Source organism: Stegostoma tigrinum, chromosome 11 (genome assembly GCF_030684315.1).
Source record: "Stegostoma tigrinum isolate sSteTig4 chromosome 11, sSteTig4.hap1, whole genome shotgun sequence".
In the NCBI taxonomy this organism is placed as follows: domain Eukaryota; kingdom Metazoa; phylum Chordata; class Chondrichthyes; order Orectolobiformes; family Stegostomatidae; genus Stegostoma; species Stegostoma tigrinum.
Genome location: NC_081364.1, coordinates 12829538 through 12851564, shown reverse-complemented (window position 1 = coordinate 12851564; position 22027 = coordinate 12829538). Strand labels below are relative to the sequence as shown.

General features: G+C 43.5%; 1 protein-coding gene across 1 annotated transcript in view; it reads left to right on the top strand.

The window, feature by feature from the left end:
- Nucleotides 1–22027, top strand: part of uba1 (ubiquitin-like modifier activating enzyme 1) — a 296167-nt gene that overhangs the window by 77475 nt on the left and 196665 nt on the right. The window lies entirely within an intron of this gene.

The following is a 22027-nucleotide window of genomic DNA, read 5'->3' as shown; positions in this document are numbered from 1 at the left end:
GTGGCTTGACCTTCATCCAGACTGAGTATAGTGATTGTGTAAAGAATTGACCCGGAAAGGATTCCACTCCAACCCCCACAATGGCATTTGGAATGAAGCATGCACACTTGACTTCTCAATGAAGCATTTGGTCATCTCCAAACCCGTCCAAAGGCGCTCTTTAAAATGACAGAAACCAACCCCCTTCCCCCTCAAGGTAAACCTGCATTGAAAACAGGAACTAGTTGCAGGAAAGCTGTCTGGGTCAGTACTTCACTTCGAAGCAGCCAATGCCATTTACAGGCCACCACTAATAGACATCTCCTGTAGTGTGCTGTCTGTTTCAAGGGTACTTTACAATCCATTTTGCCTTTTTGACGAGTTGATAAGTAGGAGGAAGAACATTGGGTCAGGTACACCCTCAGTATTATCTTTGTGATAGTCCCTGCTCCAAAATAGCTTTTAAAAACAGAGATAGAGCTGAAGAACACTTTCTGATCACAGCTGCACTCAGCCAGATATAAGAGTTTAATCTGCTCTGGAGAAAGACTCAGTAAGTTTGTCTAACTTTGCTTTTGAACACTATACATTCTGATAGTTATGATTGGCTTGTCTAGAAGAAATGAATGCCAGAATTGCATTAAAACAGCATCCAGAGCAATTTAGGGCAAGTTGTTTAACATGTGACTGGAGGAATATTAAACGCTCCATAATTTCTGTGTGAAACAAGTCTGCCAAAATAGTGGGTGGTGAGGTTGGGGAGAGGGGGTGCTGCTTTTGAAGGTTTTGGTGAACACTGCTCCTCCACAAGCTAGCTGGTCCTTGCCACAGGCATAGAAATGTAGAATAGAGGAGCAGGAGTAAGCCATTCAGCCCTTCGAGCCTACTCTGCCATTCAATTTGATCGTGGTTGATCATCCAACTCTGTCCCCTGTACCCACTCATTCCCCACACCCTTTGATCCCTTTAGCCCTAAGAACAGTATCAATCTCCTTCTTAAAACATTCAATGTTTCAGCTTCAACCATTTTCTGTGGCAGGGAATTCCATAGGCTGCGTTTGCTGGGTGAAGACAATTCTCATCTCAGTCATAAATGGCCTACCCCCTATAGTTATCCCTCGTTTTAGACACCCGAGTCATCAGCAACCCCTTCCTGCTTTTACCCTGTTAGAATTTTATAGATTTCCATGAGATCTCCCCAGATTCTTTTGAACTCCAATGATTAGAGGGCAGGTGATGGCCTTGTGGTGTTATTGCTAGACTATTAATCCAGAGACCTGGACAATGTTCTGGGGACCAGGTGTGAATCCTGCCATGACAGATGGATTTGAATTTTAAAAAAATCTGGAATTAAGAATCTACAGATGATCATGAATCCATTGTCGATTGTCGGAAATACACATTTGGTTCAGCAATGTCCTTCAGGGAAGGTAATCTGCCACCCTCACCTGGTCTGGCCTACATGTGACTCCAGACCCACAGCAATGTGGCTGACTCTCAGTTGCCCTCTGAAATGGCCTGGCAAGCCATTCAGTTCTGCCAATCGCTACGAAGTCTTAAAGAAATGAGACCAGATGGATCACATGGTATCTACCAAGGCAGCAGAAAATGGCAGAAACAGCCCTGTTGATCCTGCAAAGTCCTCCTCACTAACTTCTGGGGGCTAGTGTCAAAATTGGGAGAGCTGACTCACAGACTAGTCAAGCAACAGCCTGACATTGTCAAACTCTCAAAGCTCACTGAATCATACCTTACAGGCAATGTCCCAGACACAGCCATCACCACCCCTGGATATGTCCTGTCCCATCGCAGGACAGACCTAGCCGGGGGTGGGGGTGGGGGGTGCGACACAGTGGTATACAGTCGGGAGGGTGTTGCTGTAGGAGTCCTCACCATTGACTCCGGACGCCATGAAATCTCACGGCTTTAGGTTAAACATGGGCAAGGAAGCCTCCTGCTGACTATCATATACTGTCCACCCTCAGCTGAGGAATCGGTACTCCTCCATGTTGAACAGCACTTAGAGGAAGCACTATGGCAAGGGCACAAAATGGACTCTGGGTGGGGGATTTTAATGTCCACTACCAAGAGCAGCTCGGCAACAGTATTACTGATCGAGCTGGTCAGGTACTGAAGGGCATAGCTGCTCGGCTGGGTCTGTGGCAGGTGTTGAGGGAACCAACAAGAGGATAAAACATAATTGACCACATCCTTACTAATCTGCCAACTGTAGATGCATCTGTCCATGACAGTATCAGTAAGAGCGAACACTGCATATTCCTTGTGGAGACCAATTTGATTCACTCCATGTGATATCAAACAACTATGGGCCCTGACAACATTCCAGCAATTGTACTGAATGCTTGTGCTCTAGACCTTGCAGCTCCCCTAACTGAGCTGTTCCAATAAAGTTACAACACTGGCATCTACCAGACAATATGGAAAATTGCACAAGCATGTCCTATACATAAAAAAAAGGACAAATCTAACTCAACCAACTACTGCCCCATCAGTCTACTCTCAATCATCAGTAAAGTGCTGGAAGGTGACATCAATAGTGCTGTCAAGCAGCGCCTGCTCAGCAGTGCCCAATTTGGGCTCCGCAGGGCCTCTTGGCTCCTGACCACATCATAGTCTTAGCTCAAACATGGACAAAAGAGCTGAATTCCAGAGGTGAGCGGAGAGTGATAGCCCTTGACATCAAAGCTGCATTTGATCAAGTGTGGCATCACGGAGCCCTAGCAAAGCTGGAATCAGTGTGTGTCAGGAACCAAACTCTCCTTTGGTTAAAGGCACACCTAAAACATCGGAAGATGGTCATGGTTGTTAGAGGTCAGTTATCACAGCTCCAGGACATCTTTGCAAGAATTCCTCAGGGTAGTGTCTTCGGCCCAATCATCTTCAGCTGCTTTATCAATGATCTTCCCTCCATCTTAAGGTCAGAAGTGGGGATGGTGGCCAATGATTGCAGAATGTTCAGCAGCATTCATAACTCCTCAGATACTGAAACAGTCCGTGTTTAAATGCAACAAAATCTGGACAATATCCAGGCTTGGGCTGATAAGTGGCAAGTAACATTCGCGCTACACAAATGCCAGGCTATGACCATCACCAATAAAAGACAAAGTAACCACCAACCCTTGACATTCAATGGTCTTACCATCACTGAATCCCTCACTATAAACATCCTGGGGGTTATCACTGACCAGAAACTCAAATGGACTCACCGCATGAACACAGCGGCTACAAGAGCAGTTCAGAAGCTAGGAATACTGCAGTGAGTAACTCATCTCCTGACTCCTCAAAGCCTGTCCACCATCTACAAGGCACAAGTCAGGACTGTGATGGAATACCCCCCAACTTGCCTGGATGAGGATAGCTCCAACAACACTCAAGAAGCTTGACACCATCCAGGAAAAAGCAGCCTGCTTGATTGGCACCACATCCACAAACATCCATTCCCTCCACCACTGATGCTCAGCAGCAGCAGTGTGTACTATCTACAAGATGCACTGCAGAAACTCACCAAAAATCCTCAGACAGCACCCTTCAAACTCAAGACCAATTCCATCCAGAAGGACAAGTGCAGCAGATACATGGGAACACTACCACCTTCAAGTTCCCCTCCGAGCCACTCACCATCCTGACTTGGAAATATATCACCATTCCTTCACTGCCACTGGGCCAAAATCCTGGAATTCCCTCCCTAATGGCATTATGAATCAACGCACAGCAGGAGGATTGCAGTCGTTCCGGAGGCAGCTCACCACCACCTTCACAAGGGCAACTAGGGATGGGCAATAAATGCTGGGCCCAGCCAGTGACACCCACGAGGCACAAAATATATAAATAAAGAATAAAGAATCTAAAAGATCCAGCCTCTCTTCATATGTCAAGTGGATGTGGTAAAAGGAAATTAAGTGAAATGAGTCGGCATGGGATTTGAACCGATTGCAAATGCACATACGCCTTCCCTGAGAATGCCATCAGCTCACCAGGCTCTGGATGAAGAAATTTCTCACAGACGTCATGTTTGTAATATTATTTTTTAAAAAAAGTTTTCAAGTCCATGCACAGGATTGAGAATGTTTCTGCATTGTGTAAAAGCTGATGTTTTTAAGGAGACACATGCGGTTGGTTCTACATGACTGATGGCAATGGAATGCATTGGTCAGAATGGTTTGCAAGATGTGGTGTTGCTGGAATAAATATTATGACGCGCTGGAGAACATATCTTTCCACAGTTGGTTGTGGGTACCATGGGCTGGAATTTCACCAACAATGCCTGGCTTGGGTACTTTGTAGGAAGTGCTGGCAGCCCTGTTGTTCTGTGAGAGCATAGAAACTCCCACTTTTGCACCAACTAAATATGCCTCGAGTTCACCTGGGCAAACAGGCTTCCTGTAAATGATAAACCCTAGTCAAAATTATTGCAAAGTGCTAAGCATAAATGTTAACTTGTGTCTTTCAGTTAGTGAATGCCCTTTTGAGCATTTAGTTTGTACAATTTACATATCAGATTGGCTCAGTTGGTAGCACTCTTATCTTGAACGCTGTCCTGTTGCATTAAATTAACTGCATCTTCTCAGCTGACTCTTCAATGCAGTGCTGGACGGTCAGACATGGCATCCTTTAAATGAGGCCTTAAGTTGAGGGGCCCATCTTCTTATCCTGGTTGATGTTAATAACCCACCTGCAGTATCGAAAGATGCATTAGGAGCCCTCCTGGTATTCCGACCAGCATGATACCCTCAGCCAGTAAAACAAGGGGAAGGCGATGGCCTAATGGTATTATTGCTGGACTGGTAATCCGTTCTGGGGATCCAGGTTTGAATCCCACCATGGTGGATGATGGAATTTGAATTCAGCAAATATCTTGAATTAAAAATCTAATGACCACCATAGATTATTAGGGAAAACCCATCTTGTTCATTAATGTCCTTTGGGGAAGGGAACAACCATCCTTACCTACATGTGATTCCAGACCCACAAGCAATTTGGTTGACTCGTAACTGCCCTCTGGGCAATAAATGTTGCCTAACCAGTGACACCCTCATGAATGATTAAAGGGCAGGTGGATCGACTATGTGTATTGTTGATTTGGTCTACCTAAAGCGAAGGTTTGGCATGGTAGCTCAATGGTTAGCACTGCTGCCTCACAGCACCAGGGACCAGTGTTCAATTCCACCATCTGGTGACTGTATATCTGGAATTTGCACATTCTCTGCGTGTCTACATAGTTTCCTCTGGGTGCTGTGGTATCCTCCCACAGTCCAAAGATGTGCAGGCTAGATGGATTAACTGTGGCAAATGTTTACCTGAGTTCATTTACCTGCCTTGGTTCCATAATTAACGTCCTTGTCTAATAAAAATCTACAACTCTCAGTTTTGACGTTGTGAGTTGACCTGCAGCCTTAGCAACCTTTTGGGGAGATAGGTCCAGATTTCCACTGCATCTCGTGTGAAGTAGTTCATTCTGAGATCATCACTGATTAGCCTAGCTCGAACTTTAAATTTCTGTCCACACCAGAGGAAATAGCTTCTCTATATCAACCCAGCACACATGTTCTTTATTTCTAGATTTGGAAGTGAATTTTTTTTGGAGTCATTTGTTCCTTGTCAGAGGGTGAGCTGCAGAGAATCCAAACATAATTCAACCATAGATTTGCCTGAAGTCAGACTTTTTTGATTGAACTAATTCAGTCTCTCTGGCTTTCTTTTGATTGTTGACGTGTATGTGCTGAGGGATCTGTTGCAGTAATTTATACAGCTTCAGCAGTTTCTCACGAGTCTCTAAAATTTATGGCTTCAATCATTGTTTCTGAAGAAGGAAATGTATACCGCTCCTGCCTGGAGTTTTGGCTTATACCACAGTCAGCGCAGGCTGTTTCCCATTTAAAGAGGAAAAAGAAAATGCAGCAACAATAAGATCAAACACTGTTGCCAGCTCACCACCAAACTATTTACTGCCCTGTCCTCTCACAGGAAGGCCTGTAACCCCATGTCCATGCCTTCAGCCACCCCATGGGAAGACTGGGTATTCACAGACATGGTACCACTGAGGATCCACTAAAACTTCCCTCCTTTCACTCAGCAGGGTTTATGCCTGGCTTCAGGTATTCTCTGATGTGTCTCCCAATCTTTACATAGGGGCATCAAGGGTAAATGATCTCAGGCATCTTATCCAGAGAGAATGTTAGCATCAGGCCTAAGCATGTAGTCACCTGAAACTTACCCGCACTTACCCTTTCTAATTCAGAAATAAGCAGCAATTCAGCATCAGAACTAGAGGCAGAGGTAGGTAGTTCAGCAGTTCAGCCCTGGACCATTTGATACAATCATAACTGATCTCATTCTCGACCTCAACAGCACTTTCCTACCCACTCCCAGTAACCCTCCAACCTTTGACTAATTAAAAATGTGTCCATTTCCCCTTTAAATTTAATCTGTACCGTGGTGTTCAACACACTCTGAGGTAGTAAATTGCACAGACTTATGACCCTTTGAGAGAAGTGAGCGTCATAGAGTGAAAACAGACTCTTCCGTCCAACTCATCAATGCTGACCAGGGTTCCTAAACTAAACTCATCCCATTTGCCTGCATTTGGCCCTTATCCCTCTAAACCTTTCCTAGCCTGTACCTACCCAAATGTCTTTTAAATGTTGTAATTGTACCCACCTCCAACATGTCCTCTGGCAGCTCATTCCATGCACATTCCACACTCTGTGTGAAAATGTTGCTCCTTAGGTCCCTTTTAAATCTTTCCCCTCTCACCTCAAACCTATGTCCTCTAATTTTGGATTCCCCCACCCCAAGGAAAAGACCTTTAGATATTCACCCCATCTGTGCCCCTCATGATTTTTATAAACCTCAGCCTCTGACCATGAAGGGAAAATAACTCCAGGCTGTTCAGCCTCTCCCTATAGATCAAACCCGCCAACCCTGGCAACATCCCTGTAAATCTTTCTGAGCCCTTTCAAGTTTAACAATATCTTTCCTAAAGCAGGGAGACCAGAATTGAATGCAGTATTCTAATAGTGGCCTACCAATGCCCACGGTGACCCCAGTAGATGACCACTTTCCGGGCAAACCGCTCCACTCTATCCAAATCCCTCGTTCTTTTGTACGTGTTGATTAGGTCGCTGCTCAGCCTCCTCTGTACTAATAAAAATAACCCTATCATGTCCAGCCTTTCAATTGGTCCTGTACCAAGCCCTGGAAGCATTCTTGTAAATCTCCTTAATAATCTCTCCATAATAATTATGTCCTTTCTGTAATGTAGTGACCAGAACTGTACACAAACCTCCCACTGTGGCCTAACCAGCACTTAACAATTCTCCCGCCCTTGTATTCAATACCTCAATGAAAGGAAGCATCTCAAATACTTTCTGTAGCACCTTATCTTCCTGCTGTGCCACTTTCAGAGACTTGTAGATATGTGCTTCAAGACCCCCCCTTTCCTCTGACCCTCTCAGTACCCTCCTATTTATTGTGTAACCTAGATGCATAACCTCTCATCACCTTCATCAGAGGCTCCACTGATGATGCACCTATAGCATGGTGATGAAACTTCTGAACGAGAACAAGTCAGCTCGGCAAGCAAGTCAACAACCTCACCCACAACCCATGCTACAGATCTTTGCCAAAACTTTAAGCATAATCTCAGAATTCTGCAGGTAGTTTATGGTATACAACTTTCTGTTGCTCAGCCAAGCCATTGTTATATTCCTGATGTTGACAGCCATCCTCTTCGTTATCAACCACCCTGCCAAATTTTGTGTTGTCTGCAAATTTCTAAATCATACAAACTACAATACAGTCTAATTCATGAATGGATCCACAGACAGCAGGGGACCTAATATTGAGCTCTGTGGAACACCAGTGGAAACCACTTGTGGTTAGGGTCTGGAATGTGCTGCCTGAGATTGATTGATTGATTGATTGATTTATTGTCATGCGTACCTAAGTGCAGTGAAAAGCTTTGTTTGCGAGCTGTACAGGCAGATCATAGTATGTAAGGACATACAGATTGTAGGGCGAGAGAAACTTGGATATAGTGAGGCATACAGGTAACATCGCACAGGACATGCTTGAGAAAAGATCCACAACATTTGAAGTTAGAGAGTCCATTCACCAGTCTAATAATGACTCCTGTGATGGTCTGGGCTGTTCGCACAACCTTCTGTAGTTCCCTTCAGTCCTGAGCAGAGCAGTTGCCACATCAGGCTGTTATGTACCCAGACAGTGTACATTCTATGGTTGTAGTGGAGGCAGGTTCAATCGTGACCTTCAAAAGTTACATGAAGAGAGAATCTGCAGAGCTACTAAGAAAAGGCAGGAGTGTGGGGCTAGCTGATCAACATTGACAGAGACCCGGAAGGTATGTAATCAGTTGAATGGCCTCTTTCAGTGTTGGAACCATTGTATGATTCAATATGATCCTTCCTGATAAGTAACTAGACATTAACAGAGACCTCAATTACCCTGTCAAATTATGTTTTTAAATATTACTTCATCACCAATCTGTTCTAAGATGGTACTATACTTCTCTGGAGCAGATGAGACATGAACCCAGGCCTCCTGGCCTAGAGGTAGGGGCACCAACACTCCACCACAGAAGTCCCTTCAAGTTATTTTAAAGCTCTTTCATAGCCAGCATTCATTGCTACTGACCGAAGGCCAGTTCAAGGAGTTCGACCACTACTTTCTCAGCACAACCATGGGCAATAAATTGTCCTTGCTAACGTCATCTGCATCATGTGTGCTTAAAAGCAATTTCCTCCTTTACACGTTTTGTAGCGCATTTCTAAAGTCCTCAAAATAGTTCAGGAAGTGGAGTTTTTTAAAAATTAATTTTGAACAATAAGCAAGCTAAAAACAGAAACTGGTTTTCAATTGACAATATCTTTGCAGAGTTTGAAAGTAAAACATAAAATATGACAAGGGCCTAAGTCATTATATTTCACACCCTGCCGGAGATTTTGTGTTGGGACAATACATTATCTAATGTTTTAATGGAGAGACAATGCTAATCTTGGCAATTACAGACCTGTTACCAGAGCTGATGTATAATGGTAATGCCCACTGAACTAGTAATAAAACTGTTGCTGATTGTTGCAAAAAAAACATCAGGTTCACTATAATAAAATGTGAGGCTGGATGATCACAGCAGGCCCAGCAGCATCTCAGGATGCTGCTGGGCCTGCTGTGTTCATCCAGCCTCACATTTTATTATCTTGGATTCTCCAGCATCTGCAGTCCCCATTATCAGGTTCACTAATTCCTTTTAGAGGAAGAAACAAGACCGTAATATGTTGGAGCACAAGTAAATCATTTGACCTATTGAGTCTGCTCTGCCATTCAGTGAGATCATGACTGATCTGAGAATCGTCAACTCCACTTTACCTGCCCTTTCCCTGTAATCCTTGATTCCCGTACTGATTAAAAAATTTTAAAACCAAAAGAACTGCGATGCTGGAAATTAGAAACACAAACAGAATTTGCTGGAAAAGCTCAGCAGATCTGGCAGCATCTGTGGACAGAAATCACAGTTAATGTTTTGGGTCCAATGACCTTTCCTCAAAATTGGTTGTAGCACAAAGAAAAACCCAAAAGAACTGCAGATGCTGTAAATCAGGAACAAAAACAGAAGTTGCTGGAAAAGCTCAGCAGGTCTGGCAGCATCTGTGAACAAAAAATCAGAGTTAACATTTCGGACCCGGTTCTGAGGAAGGGTCACTGGACCCGAAACGTTAACTCTGATATTTTCCTTCACAGTTGCTGCCAGACCTGCTGAGCTTTTCCAGCAACTTCTGTTTTTGTAGTTAGGAAAAGGTTGGTTTTTGTAACAGAAGATAGGGTGGGGGAGGGGAGGGAGTAAGAAGTAAACAATAGATAAAGATAGAGCCCAAAGAGAGAGAGGGACAGATGGCCAGACATGGGAGAATGGATAGCTATTAGTGGACAATAAGTGGCTAATGACGGCGGTGTGTAATAGCAGACCATATGATAACAAGGCCTGGCGTGTGGGAGTTGGGATAACCACATGTGAAAGTGCCTCAAGACCTAAAATTGTTGAACTCAACCTTAATTATTGAGGCTGTAGAGATCCTAAGGGGAAAATGAGATGCTGTTTACCAACTGGCCATGCTGACAGACTGCCTGTAGCACCAGGGGCTCTCATCCTGTTAAGTAGCCTAATGCGCAGTACTTTATCAAATGCTTCATGGAAATCCAAATATATTTTATCCACTGTTTCCCCTTTATTTATCTGGCATGCTACCTCCTCAAAGAATTCTAATAACTTTGTCAGACATGATTTCCTCTTCATGAATTCATGGTAACGCTGCTTAATCATTCTATGTATGTCTAAATGCTCTGCTATTACATCTTTTATTTTCACAACAAGAGATTTTAAGATATTTGACCCATAGTTATACATTTTCTGTCTCCTTTTTAAAAATGGATGCCACGTTAGCAGTTTTCAATTTTTGTTTTCCAATTCCAATTCTCTAGTACTTTTGCAGCATCAATCCAGGTCAATGGACTGAAGAGTGGCAGATGGAATTTAATTTGGATAATTGTGTGGAGATATTGCTTTTTAGTAAAACAAACGAGGGCAAAACTTAGAGATAACGAGGTGTAGAGCTGGATGGACACAGCAGGCCAAGCAGTACCAGAGGAGCAAGAAGGCTGACGTTTCGGCTCTGGACCCTTCTTCAGAAAATCAAGGGCAAGACTTATATGAGATAAAAGGACCTTGGGTAGTCCTGTAGAACAGAAAGACCCAGGGAATCAATTCTTTTAAGTTTGCGTCACATGGGGTGGTTAAGAAGACACTTAGCACATTTGCCTTCATTGCTCAGACCTTTGAGTATGTGATTTGGGACTTTATGTTGAGGCTGTACAGAGCATTAGTGAGGCCTCTTCTGGAAAACTGTGTCCAGATCTGGTCGTCCTGTTATAGGAAGGATAGCATTAAGTTGGAAAGAGTTCAGAACAGATTTACCAGGATGTTGCCAGGAGTGCGAGGTTTGAGTTTTCAGGAGAGGCTGGATAGGCTGAGACTTTGTTCACTGGAGTGTAGGAGGTTGCGAGGTGACTTAAGATGAATCAGGCGGAGGCTTTCACAAATTTTTAGAGTAAGAGGAGAAAGATTTAAAGATGACATGGGACAATTTTTTTACAGGGGAGTAGTCAGTGTGTAGAATGAACTTCCAGAGGAAGTGACAAATGTGGGTACAGTTTAAAAGACATTTAGATAAGTATATGAGTAAGAATAAGATATGGACCAAGTGCAGGCAGGTGGAATTAATTTAGTTTAGGATTATTGTCAGCATGGACTAGTTGGACCGAACGGTCTGTTTTCGTGCAATTTGAGTCTATGGCTGTGAGGCTAATCTGAGGAATCATGGAAGATTACTATCAGTAAGGGAGGCGATGGCCTAGTGGTATTATTGCTGGACTATTGACCCGGATAATGTTCTGAGGACCTGGGTTTGAATCTGGCATGGCAGATGATGGAATTTGAATTCAATAAGGATCTGGAATTAAGAGACTGATGATGACCATGAACCATTGTCAATTGTTGGGGAAAAAAGCCATCTGTTTCACTAATGCCCTTTAGGGAAGGAAACTTACCAGGTCTGGCCTACATGTGACTCCAGACCCACAGGAATGTGGTTGACTCTTGACCACCTTCTGGGCAATTAGGGATGGGCAATCAATGCTGCCTAGCCAGTGATGCCCTCATCCCATGAATGAACAAAGAGAAAAAAAAGTCCAAGGCCTTCATGACAATTTCCTCTAATGTCCAAGGATACACATTAACCAGTCCAGGGGACCTTTTGGTCTTAACCCCATTAGATTTCCAACCACATTTTTCTCTAGTTATTGTGTATATTTCCTCTCCCCTTTTTACCCATTGAAGATTTTGACTATTTGAACTCTACATTAAAATCCTCTGCCCTTTCCCAGTCCTTTATTGTTACTTTCCCAGCTTCAGTCTTCAAGGATTCTGTGTTCGCTTTGGCTTCTTTCTTTCTATATTTTTAAAGAAACTTTTCCTGCCTGCCTTGATATAACCTGCAAGTTTACCACTGAAGTTTATTTTTCGCCTTCTCCTCTGTGTTTTTATTGGTTAATGTGCTCCCACTCAAAGGGCTTACCACTAATCTTTGCCACATTGTACGTGTTTTTTAAGTTGATGCTGTGCTATCCTTAACCTCCTCACTTAAACGTGATTGTCTTATCCCTTTCCTAGAATCCTACTTTCTCACTGGGATAAATCTTTGTTATGAGCCATTAAACTTCTGCCATTGTTGCTCAACGACTTTTGCTGCTAATCCATTCCAACCAGCTCTGTCCTTATTGCTTAATAATTATGCTTATTTAAGTTCAACACAGTTGTTTCTGATCCAACTTGCTCCTGATCAATCTGAATGCTAAAGTCTACCCTTTTATGGTCCCCATTTTCTAAGGAAATGTTTTACTCTGACATCACTTACTAAATCTGCCTCGTTACAAGTCACCAGATTCAGATCCCTGATTGGAGCAATAGTATATTGTCCTAGGAAATCGTCTGTAGTGATTGTTATATGGTCAGCCAAGTGAGTTCCCTGACTGGGCTGTTATTCTGGTCCAATCAGGGAGACCTGGCTGCCGCATAACAGCAGGAGTGTCAGACATTGTGCTCACTGAGAGCTAGCTCTGTGTCCAGGACTCTCCACATGTAAATAAAGGGTGACTAGATGATGGAATACCAGCCTCTGCAGAGTTATTTCAGTATTAATGAGAGTGGGATATACTCCTGAAGAAATTTGCTTGCAACAAATTTGCTTGTCTTTGAGTTGGACTAGGCATTACTAGCATCATGCTGTTATTTCGAAAGGTTGACTCATTCATTTGTGCCATTGAAGACTGGACCCAGTATGTGGAAAGAATGCATTAATTTTTCTAGGCAAATTACATTGGGACAGATGAAATTCTCCTGACAGCTTGTGGACCGCAGCTTTTTTGGTTATTAGGATCCGAACTTGCCCTGAAGCTTCAGATACTAAAACCTTTCAAGTATTGACACAGTTAGTTTAGGATTATGACAGCCTGGAACGTCCTCTAATTCTGAGGTGCCTATTGATTTTATTTGGCAATTCGAGAACCAGGGGAACCTGAACTGGGCTTTTTGACTAGGCTAAGATATCTAGCAGAAGCATGTGACTTTGGTTTAACCCATAATGAGATGCTGAGAGACCATTTCGTATGTGGGATTAATGTGGTAGCCATGCTAAAGTACTGCTACTAGGTGAAGCCCAACTGGACTTCAAACAGGCACTACAACTGGCTTATCATTGATAAAGGCAGCAACTTGACCATTAGTTCATAGCTTTGATCTCCATGTCTCTATAACGGCAGCATCTTCATACCTATTTGCCCCAAAAATACATTTTTATGTTATTACAAGTACAACATGCTTTTAAATAAATGCTATTAACTCTGCCTTTTTACCAATATTTCCCCTTTTGACCATAATAACTGATGTTTTCCCTTCCTGTCCTACTCTGGGTTACATTAGGCAAACAGCTGCACTGCATTGTTCCATATACTTCTTCTTTGTAAGGCTACATCTCCCCTCTCCAAATTCCTCTTCCCACCCCTGCATCACACCCTCCAATTATTTTAAAGCTCTCTGTATAGCCCTAGGTATTCAATGCTCCAGGACACTGGTCTCAGCACTGTTCAAGTGAAGCCCATCTCGCCAGAACAGCTCCCTTCTACCCCAGTAATGAGGGTTCAAGAGATGGTAACACCTTTCAATATCAAGAGCTGCTGGTTAGATTGGAAAAGGACATTACCTGACATTTGCCTGGCGCAAATGTTAGTTGTTGCTGTCAGCCCAAGACTGGATATTGTCCAGATCTTGTTGCATTTGAAAACAGACTGCCTCAATATCTGAGGAATCATGAATGGTGGTGAACATTGTGCAGTCATCAGTGAACATCCCCATTTCTGACCTTACGATGGAGGGAAGGTCATTGAAGAAGCTGAATATGGTTGGACCTAAGACACTACCTGAGGAATTCCTGCAGAGATGTCCTGGAGCTGATATGACTGACCTCCTACAACCCTAACCGTCTTCCTGTATGCCAGGTATGGCTCTAACCACCAGAGAGTTTGCCTCCAATACTCATTGATTCTAATTTTGCCAGGACTCCTTGAATCCACACTTGGCTGAATGCATCTTTTGATGCTAAGGGCTATCACTCCCACCTCCCTTCTGGAATTGAGCTCTTTTATCCATGTTTGAACCAAAGCTGTCATGAATTCAGGTGCTGAGTGTCCCTGGTGGAGCCCAGCCTGGGCTTCACTGGGCAGACACAAAACCAAAGTTGCTGGAAAAGCTCAGCAGGTCTGGCAGCTCTTTGAAGGAGAAAACAGAGTCAACGTTTCAGGCCCGGTGACCTGGACAGGTTATTTCTGAGCTGGTGTTGCTTGATAGAACAGTAAATGACACCTTCTATTATTTTATTGATGATCGAGAGTAGACAGATGGGGTGGTAATTACCTGGAACAAAAACTGAAGTTGCTGGAAAAGCTCAGCAGACGTCTGGCAGCATCTGTGGAGAGAAATCAGAGTTAACATTTGGGTCAAGTGACCTTTCCCCAGAACTCAGGTAATTAGCTGGGTTTGTTCTGCGTTTTTATGTACAGGACATTCTGGGGCAATTTTCTACTCTGTCAGGTAGATACCAGTGTTGTAATTGTACTGGATCTTGGCTACGGATAACTTCTCAAACCCATTCTCCTGCTTCCTCACTAATAAATAAACTAACTATCCCTGTCTGAAGTGACTTGTCCTCAGCAGCTGCTCAGTAATGAATTCCACTGATTACACATCCTCTGGCTGTGCTCTCTCCAACTAATGAAAACATCTTCACCATGCCCACTCTATCCCGGCCCTTCAGTATTCTGTAAGTTTCGATCAGATTCCCCCCTCATCTTTCAAAGCTCTATTGCATATGAACCCAGAATGTTGGACCACTTTTGGACTGGGATGATGCCAAGGAAGAGCACATCAACAGAAAACTATGACCCGCTCCGCCTTCATTCCCTCACAGGGCAACAATCCTGGCCCCTGTTTCAAAAAGACAATGTCTCACAGAAAGCAAAACGTGATCGAAAGAGAGCGATTTTTCTTACAGATCCAGCATTAATTGTCGTGCTAATTGTGAGCCTCTCATCCCTTCACAAGGTGCTGGCAGTATATCTGCATATAGATGATGGTACAGACTCAATGGGCAGAACGGCCTCCTCTTATTGACTGATTCTATAATTCTATGAAGCTCATTGCCATGAGCTACTTAAAAGTTGTTCTTCCTGTTAACTTTTAAACAGCAACAGGGCTCTTTCACTTTGAGAGGATGCGCGGAGTTGGAGGGGGTGATAGTTGATTCTGAATTGCATTAAGATCTGGCTTGACCTTGGCTCATTTCAGAGCCTGTTCTCAGGCACAGTACACTATATGTTATTGTCTGATTTCATTTCCTGTCTCCCCTGGCTGCACTCAAATCCAACCCAAAGAGCTGGCACCTCTGTCTCGCTTACGATGTCACACTTTTTCAGCAGAATATTCCATTGAGATTTCTGCAATGGCAAGATATATTTGCAGTGTTGTGTTTTATAAGTGGACTGGCTCACGACTTGTCCAATAGCCAATGAGACTGCCCAGTCCTCCTTTTGTCTCCTCCCAAATCGCACCCGTTAGACCTAATCGCTCCTAAATTTCCTCATTAGAGTCCAACAGACACGTGGTGTCCCGAGAACAAACGCTGGCTACAGACCAACAATGCACTATGAATAATATTTCTTGACTTAATAGCCTTTCCTTTTGAGAGCTTTTTTCCTCCAGACATGGGAGTTAACCCTTTCATTCCCAGATTGGCTGCTACTTTTTGCATCTGGCTGCAGGGTAACCCACGCTTATGAAATAAAACACAGGGCACCTTAATCATATGGGATTAGTTTGGGAGTGGCAGGGGGGGTTTTAGTGGTTGCAGTGTTGATAGCCACAGTTGAACATTGAACATTTGAAAGTTGACATTTTGGGTTGAGCTCTGAGAAGGGCCCTGACCTGAAATGTTGACTTTCATACCCCTCCACTGCCTGACCTGCTGTGTTCCTCCAGCTCCACACTGTGTTGATTCAAACCATTGAATCCACACTGACCCTCTGAATAGCATCCCCACCCAAACCCACCTCATCCCTCCTGAAACGTCAGCTTTTGTGCTCCTGAGATGCTGCTTGGCCTGCTGTGTTCATCCAGCTCCACACTTTGTTATCTTGGATTCTCCAGCATCTGCAGTTCCCATTATCTCTCATCTCTCTAACCCTTCATTTCCCTAGCCAGTGCAGCCGTGGTCACGATGGAAAATTTAGCATGGCCAATCTGCCTGACCTGCACATCTCTGGGCTGTGGGAGGAAACCAGAGCTGCTGGAGGAGACCTACATAGACATGGGGGAGAATGTGCAAACTCCACACCAACAGTCACCCGAGGCTGGAATCAAACCCGGGTCCCTGGCGTTGTGAGGCAGCAGTGCTAACTACTGAGCCACCATGCCACCCTTTGGATACCTTGTTGGTGTCAAGTTTCATTTTGGGGCAAAATGAGCAATATAGTGTGTTCTATCAGCAAGATGCACTACAGTAAGACACTCAGGGTTCTTTGCTTTAAGGGTGGTGCATGCATTCAATTGCCACCATTTGCAAGTTCCCCTCCAAGCCACTCACCATCCTGACTAGGAAATCTGTTGCCATTCTTTCGTGTCACTGGGTCAAAATCCTGGAACTCCCTTCCTAACAACATTGTAGATGTTCCTGCATCTTAAGGACTCCAGCATTTCAAGTAGGCAGCTCACCACCACCAGGACAAGTAGAAATGGGCAATAAACACACCAACGCTCCATCGGAGGCTGCACTGATGATGTTACCCAGCAGGGTAACAAAACATCTGCGAAACAAGAAACCAGCTCGGTGAGCCAACCAACCTCAATACCCACAACCCAAGCTACAAATCTACTCCAAAACCTTATGGGCAATAAAGGCTGAACCAGCCAGAGATGAATGAATTTCATACACCTCATAAGTAAAGTAATCTGGGCCCTGGAATGGGACTTGCATCCATGAATCTTGTGGTTCACAGACAAGAGTTCATCACAAGGCACAAAAATATCCAGAAGACACGCCCCTGAAGCCCAGATGACAGATCCGTTCTGACGAAGGGTCACCGGCCCCAAAACGTTAACTCTGTTTTTTCCTTCACAGATGCTGCCAGACCTGCTGTCTTTTCCAGCAAATCTGTTTTTGTTCCTGATTTACAGCATTCACAGTTTGTTCAGGTTTTATAACAGATATACAGCCTGTTCTATAAGTGTGTAGATTTTGGGTACAGTTCTGGAGTATTGTCGGGATGGCAGTCCAACTGAGTTGAAAAGCTAGCTTGAGGTGAAACAGATACGTGCAAGACTCATCACAAATGCTCGCATCATGGAGCAGCTGCCCTTTGAATCGAAGCACCATTGTGGTGAAGAGAGGCTGACCATCCACTGCTTCTCAACTTGGGAAGCCTTTCACTGTGGAGAAGCTAAATGCTTGTCCTTAATGCACAATAAGAGCCTGAGTTGGTGGGAAAGCACATTTATTTGTTGATAATTGAACTCTGTGGACAGTAAGTTGGACAGGAGTAGATGCTGGGGAAGACGCATTGACCTTTGTTCGTCAAACAGCAAACTTATCTCAGTCAAAACTAATGATGAAAATTAGATGCCAATCGTAATTGTATATTCTTCCATAAACAAAACAAACTAGAGGAAGCCTTCAAGACCATCAATAATACCCTTTACTGGCATAACATTCACAAAAGAGGAGCAAAACAACAGCAAACTGCCATTCCTAGATGTCACAGTAGAGCGAACAGTCAATGGGGAACTTCAAACCAGCGTCTACAGGAAAACAACACATACGGACCAAATACTGAACTACAGGAGCAACCATCCCAACACCCACAAACAAAGCTGCATTAGAACATTATTCCAACGAGCCACCACACACTGCAGCACAGAGGAACTACGCAGAGCAGAGGAAAATCACCTATACAGCGTATTCAAAAAGAACGGGTAGCCAATGAACACAGTCCGCTGATTTCTCAGCAACAAACCCAAACAGACAGACAAAACGGGCTCAGAAACCGTAACCACTCTCCCCTACATCAAAGACATTTCCGAAATGACTGCCAGACTACTTGGACTTCTTGGCATCAGGGTAGACCACAAACCCACCAACACACTAAAACAGCAGCTAATGAACTTAAAAGACCCTATACAGACAACAAATAAAACAAACGTCATCTACAAAATACCTTGCAAGAACTGTGACAAACACTATATTGGACAAACTGGCAGAAAGCTAGCCACCAGGATACATGAACATCAACTAGCCACAAAACGACATGACCCACTGTCACTAGTATCCTTACATATAGATGAGGAAGGACACCACTTTGATTGGGACAACACATCCATCTTAGGACAAGCCAAACAGAGACACGCACGAGAATTCCTAGAAGCATGGCATTCCAACCGGAACTCCCTCAACAAACGCATTGATTTGGAGCCAATCTACCATCCTCTGAGAAAAAGAACAGGAAATGACATCACCAACCCAAGGAAACCTAACCAGATAAATAGAAAGCTGGACATAACACCAGCGCTTCGTCGGAGGCTCACTGATGATGTTACCTAGAATGGTGACGAAATATCTGAAAACATACCTTCCAGCTCAGCGAGCAAACTCACATCCAGAACCTCAACCTGAGCTACAAATCTTCTCAAAACTCGCTATTCTTCCATAAAAATTAAACTTTTATATCTTCTTGAGAAGGATAAAAATTCAACTCAACTGACCTGAGGTCAGGTCCAAATAGCAGAACACAAATTTAGCAACAGTCAAAACAGAAGAATAAGTTCCAATGCAGATTGAGATTATTAGATTTAGGTTTTATTGTCACATGTACACAAAAGTGCAGGTGTACAGTGAAAAGTATATAATGTTGCCACGCTAAGTGCCATCGTAGGTACCTAGGTACCGAAAGAACAAAGTTCAAAAGTTAAACGTTACAGTAATTCTTTGTATTAAGCGGAAAAATAACAAAATAAAGCTAAAAATGAAACATTACAGTTTTTCAAAAGTACTTAGCCACACTGGGACTGCACTTCCTACAATGGCTCAATCTCCTCATCCTTGCCATGCTGTCCCCGCACAGTCCATGTCAGGAGTCCTCACACCATGCCTACCACGCTGCCACCGAAGAAACCGCTGCTCCGGCTGATATACCAGGAAAATCAATTCGGGCCGACTGCAGAGGCTGCCTGGCTGTTTAAAGCCGATGCCACTGCTACTGCTGTGAGCCCTGCGCAGTTTATTATTTTGCGATACGGATCATTTCTTGTGTCAATTTTGGCTTTTTCTGTTGAAATATAAAATTTTGGGCAATTCTTCAAAAGTGAAAAGTTGCACAAGGTGAAGTTGTATTCGTTTGGTTAAGTTTATTCTCAGTATTTGAATTGGAAATTGCGACCCAGTGTTACGACTATTCTGAAATCAGAAATTACCAATCTTTGAAACAGAAGCTAGACTGAAAACAGAATTAATTTCCAAGACTAAACAATACCCATACAGTTACTTACAGCCCCTTGTGCCCCTTGTGTTAGTTTAAGGACACAGTTGCCAGATGCTAGATTCCACAACAAGAAGTAAAATGTGAGTATAAAACAATGAGGATAGAAGTGACAAAATTTCCTGGAATAATGCAACACAGAGTATTAAGAACAAGCTCTTTGGTAATCAAGAAAATTGGCCTCACTCGCTACATTTGTAACTCCTTTATTATGACCACAAATTCCACATCATAACTGGTATCTATGGAGTTAATTAGTCTCTGGAGGAAACTATCCTTAAAGCTGTTGTGCCTTGTAAACATTACAAGAATGATGCAGGATAAGGTTCAATGTGAAACATATATTATTTGAAAGTACTCCCTAATGTATGCTGCCTCTGTCAAGACTGCCTCTTGGCTGTTGACGGGAAGTCTGTGTTTATGTGCAGAGCTTGGTGTGTGTCAAATGTCCTGGGCCCAGATCAGTCTAATTTAAACAAATGGGACCTAACATCCTCTATAATATATACGATAGTTTTCAAATGGAATTTATAAGCTGGTTTTATTGCATTTCTTGCTTTGCATGTATTTAATGTTTGGGCGAGTGAGCATATTTTCTCTGGGCTTTTATGGTCTTGACTCATTCATTAGTTTGACAATTCATTGCAGTGCTGAGGGGCTTGCTGCACCATCGGCCATGCTATTTTTTGGATGAGATGGATGGTAACCAAGGCCCTATTGGCCCTCTCCAATGCGTGCAAAAGCTGCAAAGTAAACCCCAGAGGCCTCACCAACATCAAACTCAATCAGAAAACAGACAGTCTGGTCAATTATTTCATTGCTGTTTGTGGGTGCTTGCTGTGTGGAAATGAGTTGCCATATTGAGTGGCTACTTTACAACAGTGATTAATCTTCAAAACATACCTTATGGGCTAATATGTAGTTTGGGGCATCCTCCTCCATAAAGGACATTGGTCCTTGAAATCACCTGAGCCTTCATGTGATTAAAAAAATCCATCTTTACTTTGAATGTCAATAATTTACAATATAAATGCTCTTTGTCAGTCTCTCTCCCTCTCTTTTCTGCCTCTTTCCTCTAAAGGTGATGTACGAGGCAAGTTTTTTACACAGAGCGCAGTGGGTTCCTGGAACTCACTGGGATGCCTGGAACCAGGGGAGGCAGTGGAAGCAGATACTATAGTGACTTTTAAAAGATGTCTTGACAAATACATGAATAAGATGGGAATAGAGGGATACAGTCCCTGGAAGGGGAGTGGGTTTTTAGTTGTGACAGGCAGCAAGTTGGTACAGGCTTGGAGGGCTGAAGGACATGTTCTTGTGCTGTAATTTTCTTTGTTCTTTCCCCTTCAGTCCCTCTCTCGCTCTCTGACCATCAGTCTCACTCTCTTTTTGTCTTTCTCTGTGTTTCTCCATCTGTCTTTTCTGTTTTTCCACCCTTCTCTTACGTTCGTTGCATTTTTTTTCCCCCTTGGTAGAGACAAGGGAACCCAGTTCAGCAACCTCCTTGCACTAATGTAGTGTACATAGGCCACTGCAATGATTCTGATTCCCTAATTTGGCAGCTTCACATATTTTTACTGCCATTTTGTGATTTTCTTGGCTTTGAGCTTTGCATCCAGCATGTGAGCATTGGGAGGTGATGGGGACCACTTTGGCCTAGACTTCTTCCTCCCAACTTGCCAATCCCCTATGTTCACTGGAACTTAGGCCTTCCTTATACAACGGCCCTTAGAATGGAGACTCAGCCGAGGTTGTGTGGGGTTAAACTGTCCCTGCACTTTGTGCTGAGCAGCACCAAGATATCATCAGTGTGACAAGTACCATCAATCATGGTGATCCATGGTGCCTCATTGACATCGACTATGCTTTCTATGTACATTAAATAATTGAATTAATGTTGTATTTTGCGTCCCATTCATATAATTTATGGTCAGGTTTTTATAATGTGGAAACTGAAACGGTTCACCATTCCCTAGCTGCATCCTAACGAGGTTCTGTGCATGTTGAACAGACCAAACCTGGGTGGCATGGTGATTAGCACTGCTTCCTCACAGCGCGAGAGACCCAGGTTTGATTCCACCTTCTGGCAACTGTCTGTGTGGAGTTTGCACATTGTCCCTGTGTCTGCGTGGGTTTCTTCCAGCTGCTCTGGTCTTCTCTGATAGTACAAAGATTTTTTTTTCTTTAATTATTCATGGTTTGTGGATATCGCCGGCTCGGCAGCACTTATTGCCCATCCCTAATTGCCCAGAGAGCAGTTAAGAGTCAACCACATTGCTGTGGGTCTGCAGTCACATGTAGGCCAGACCAGTAAGGATGG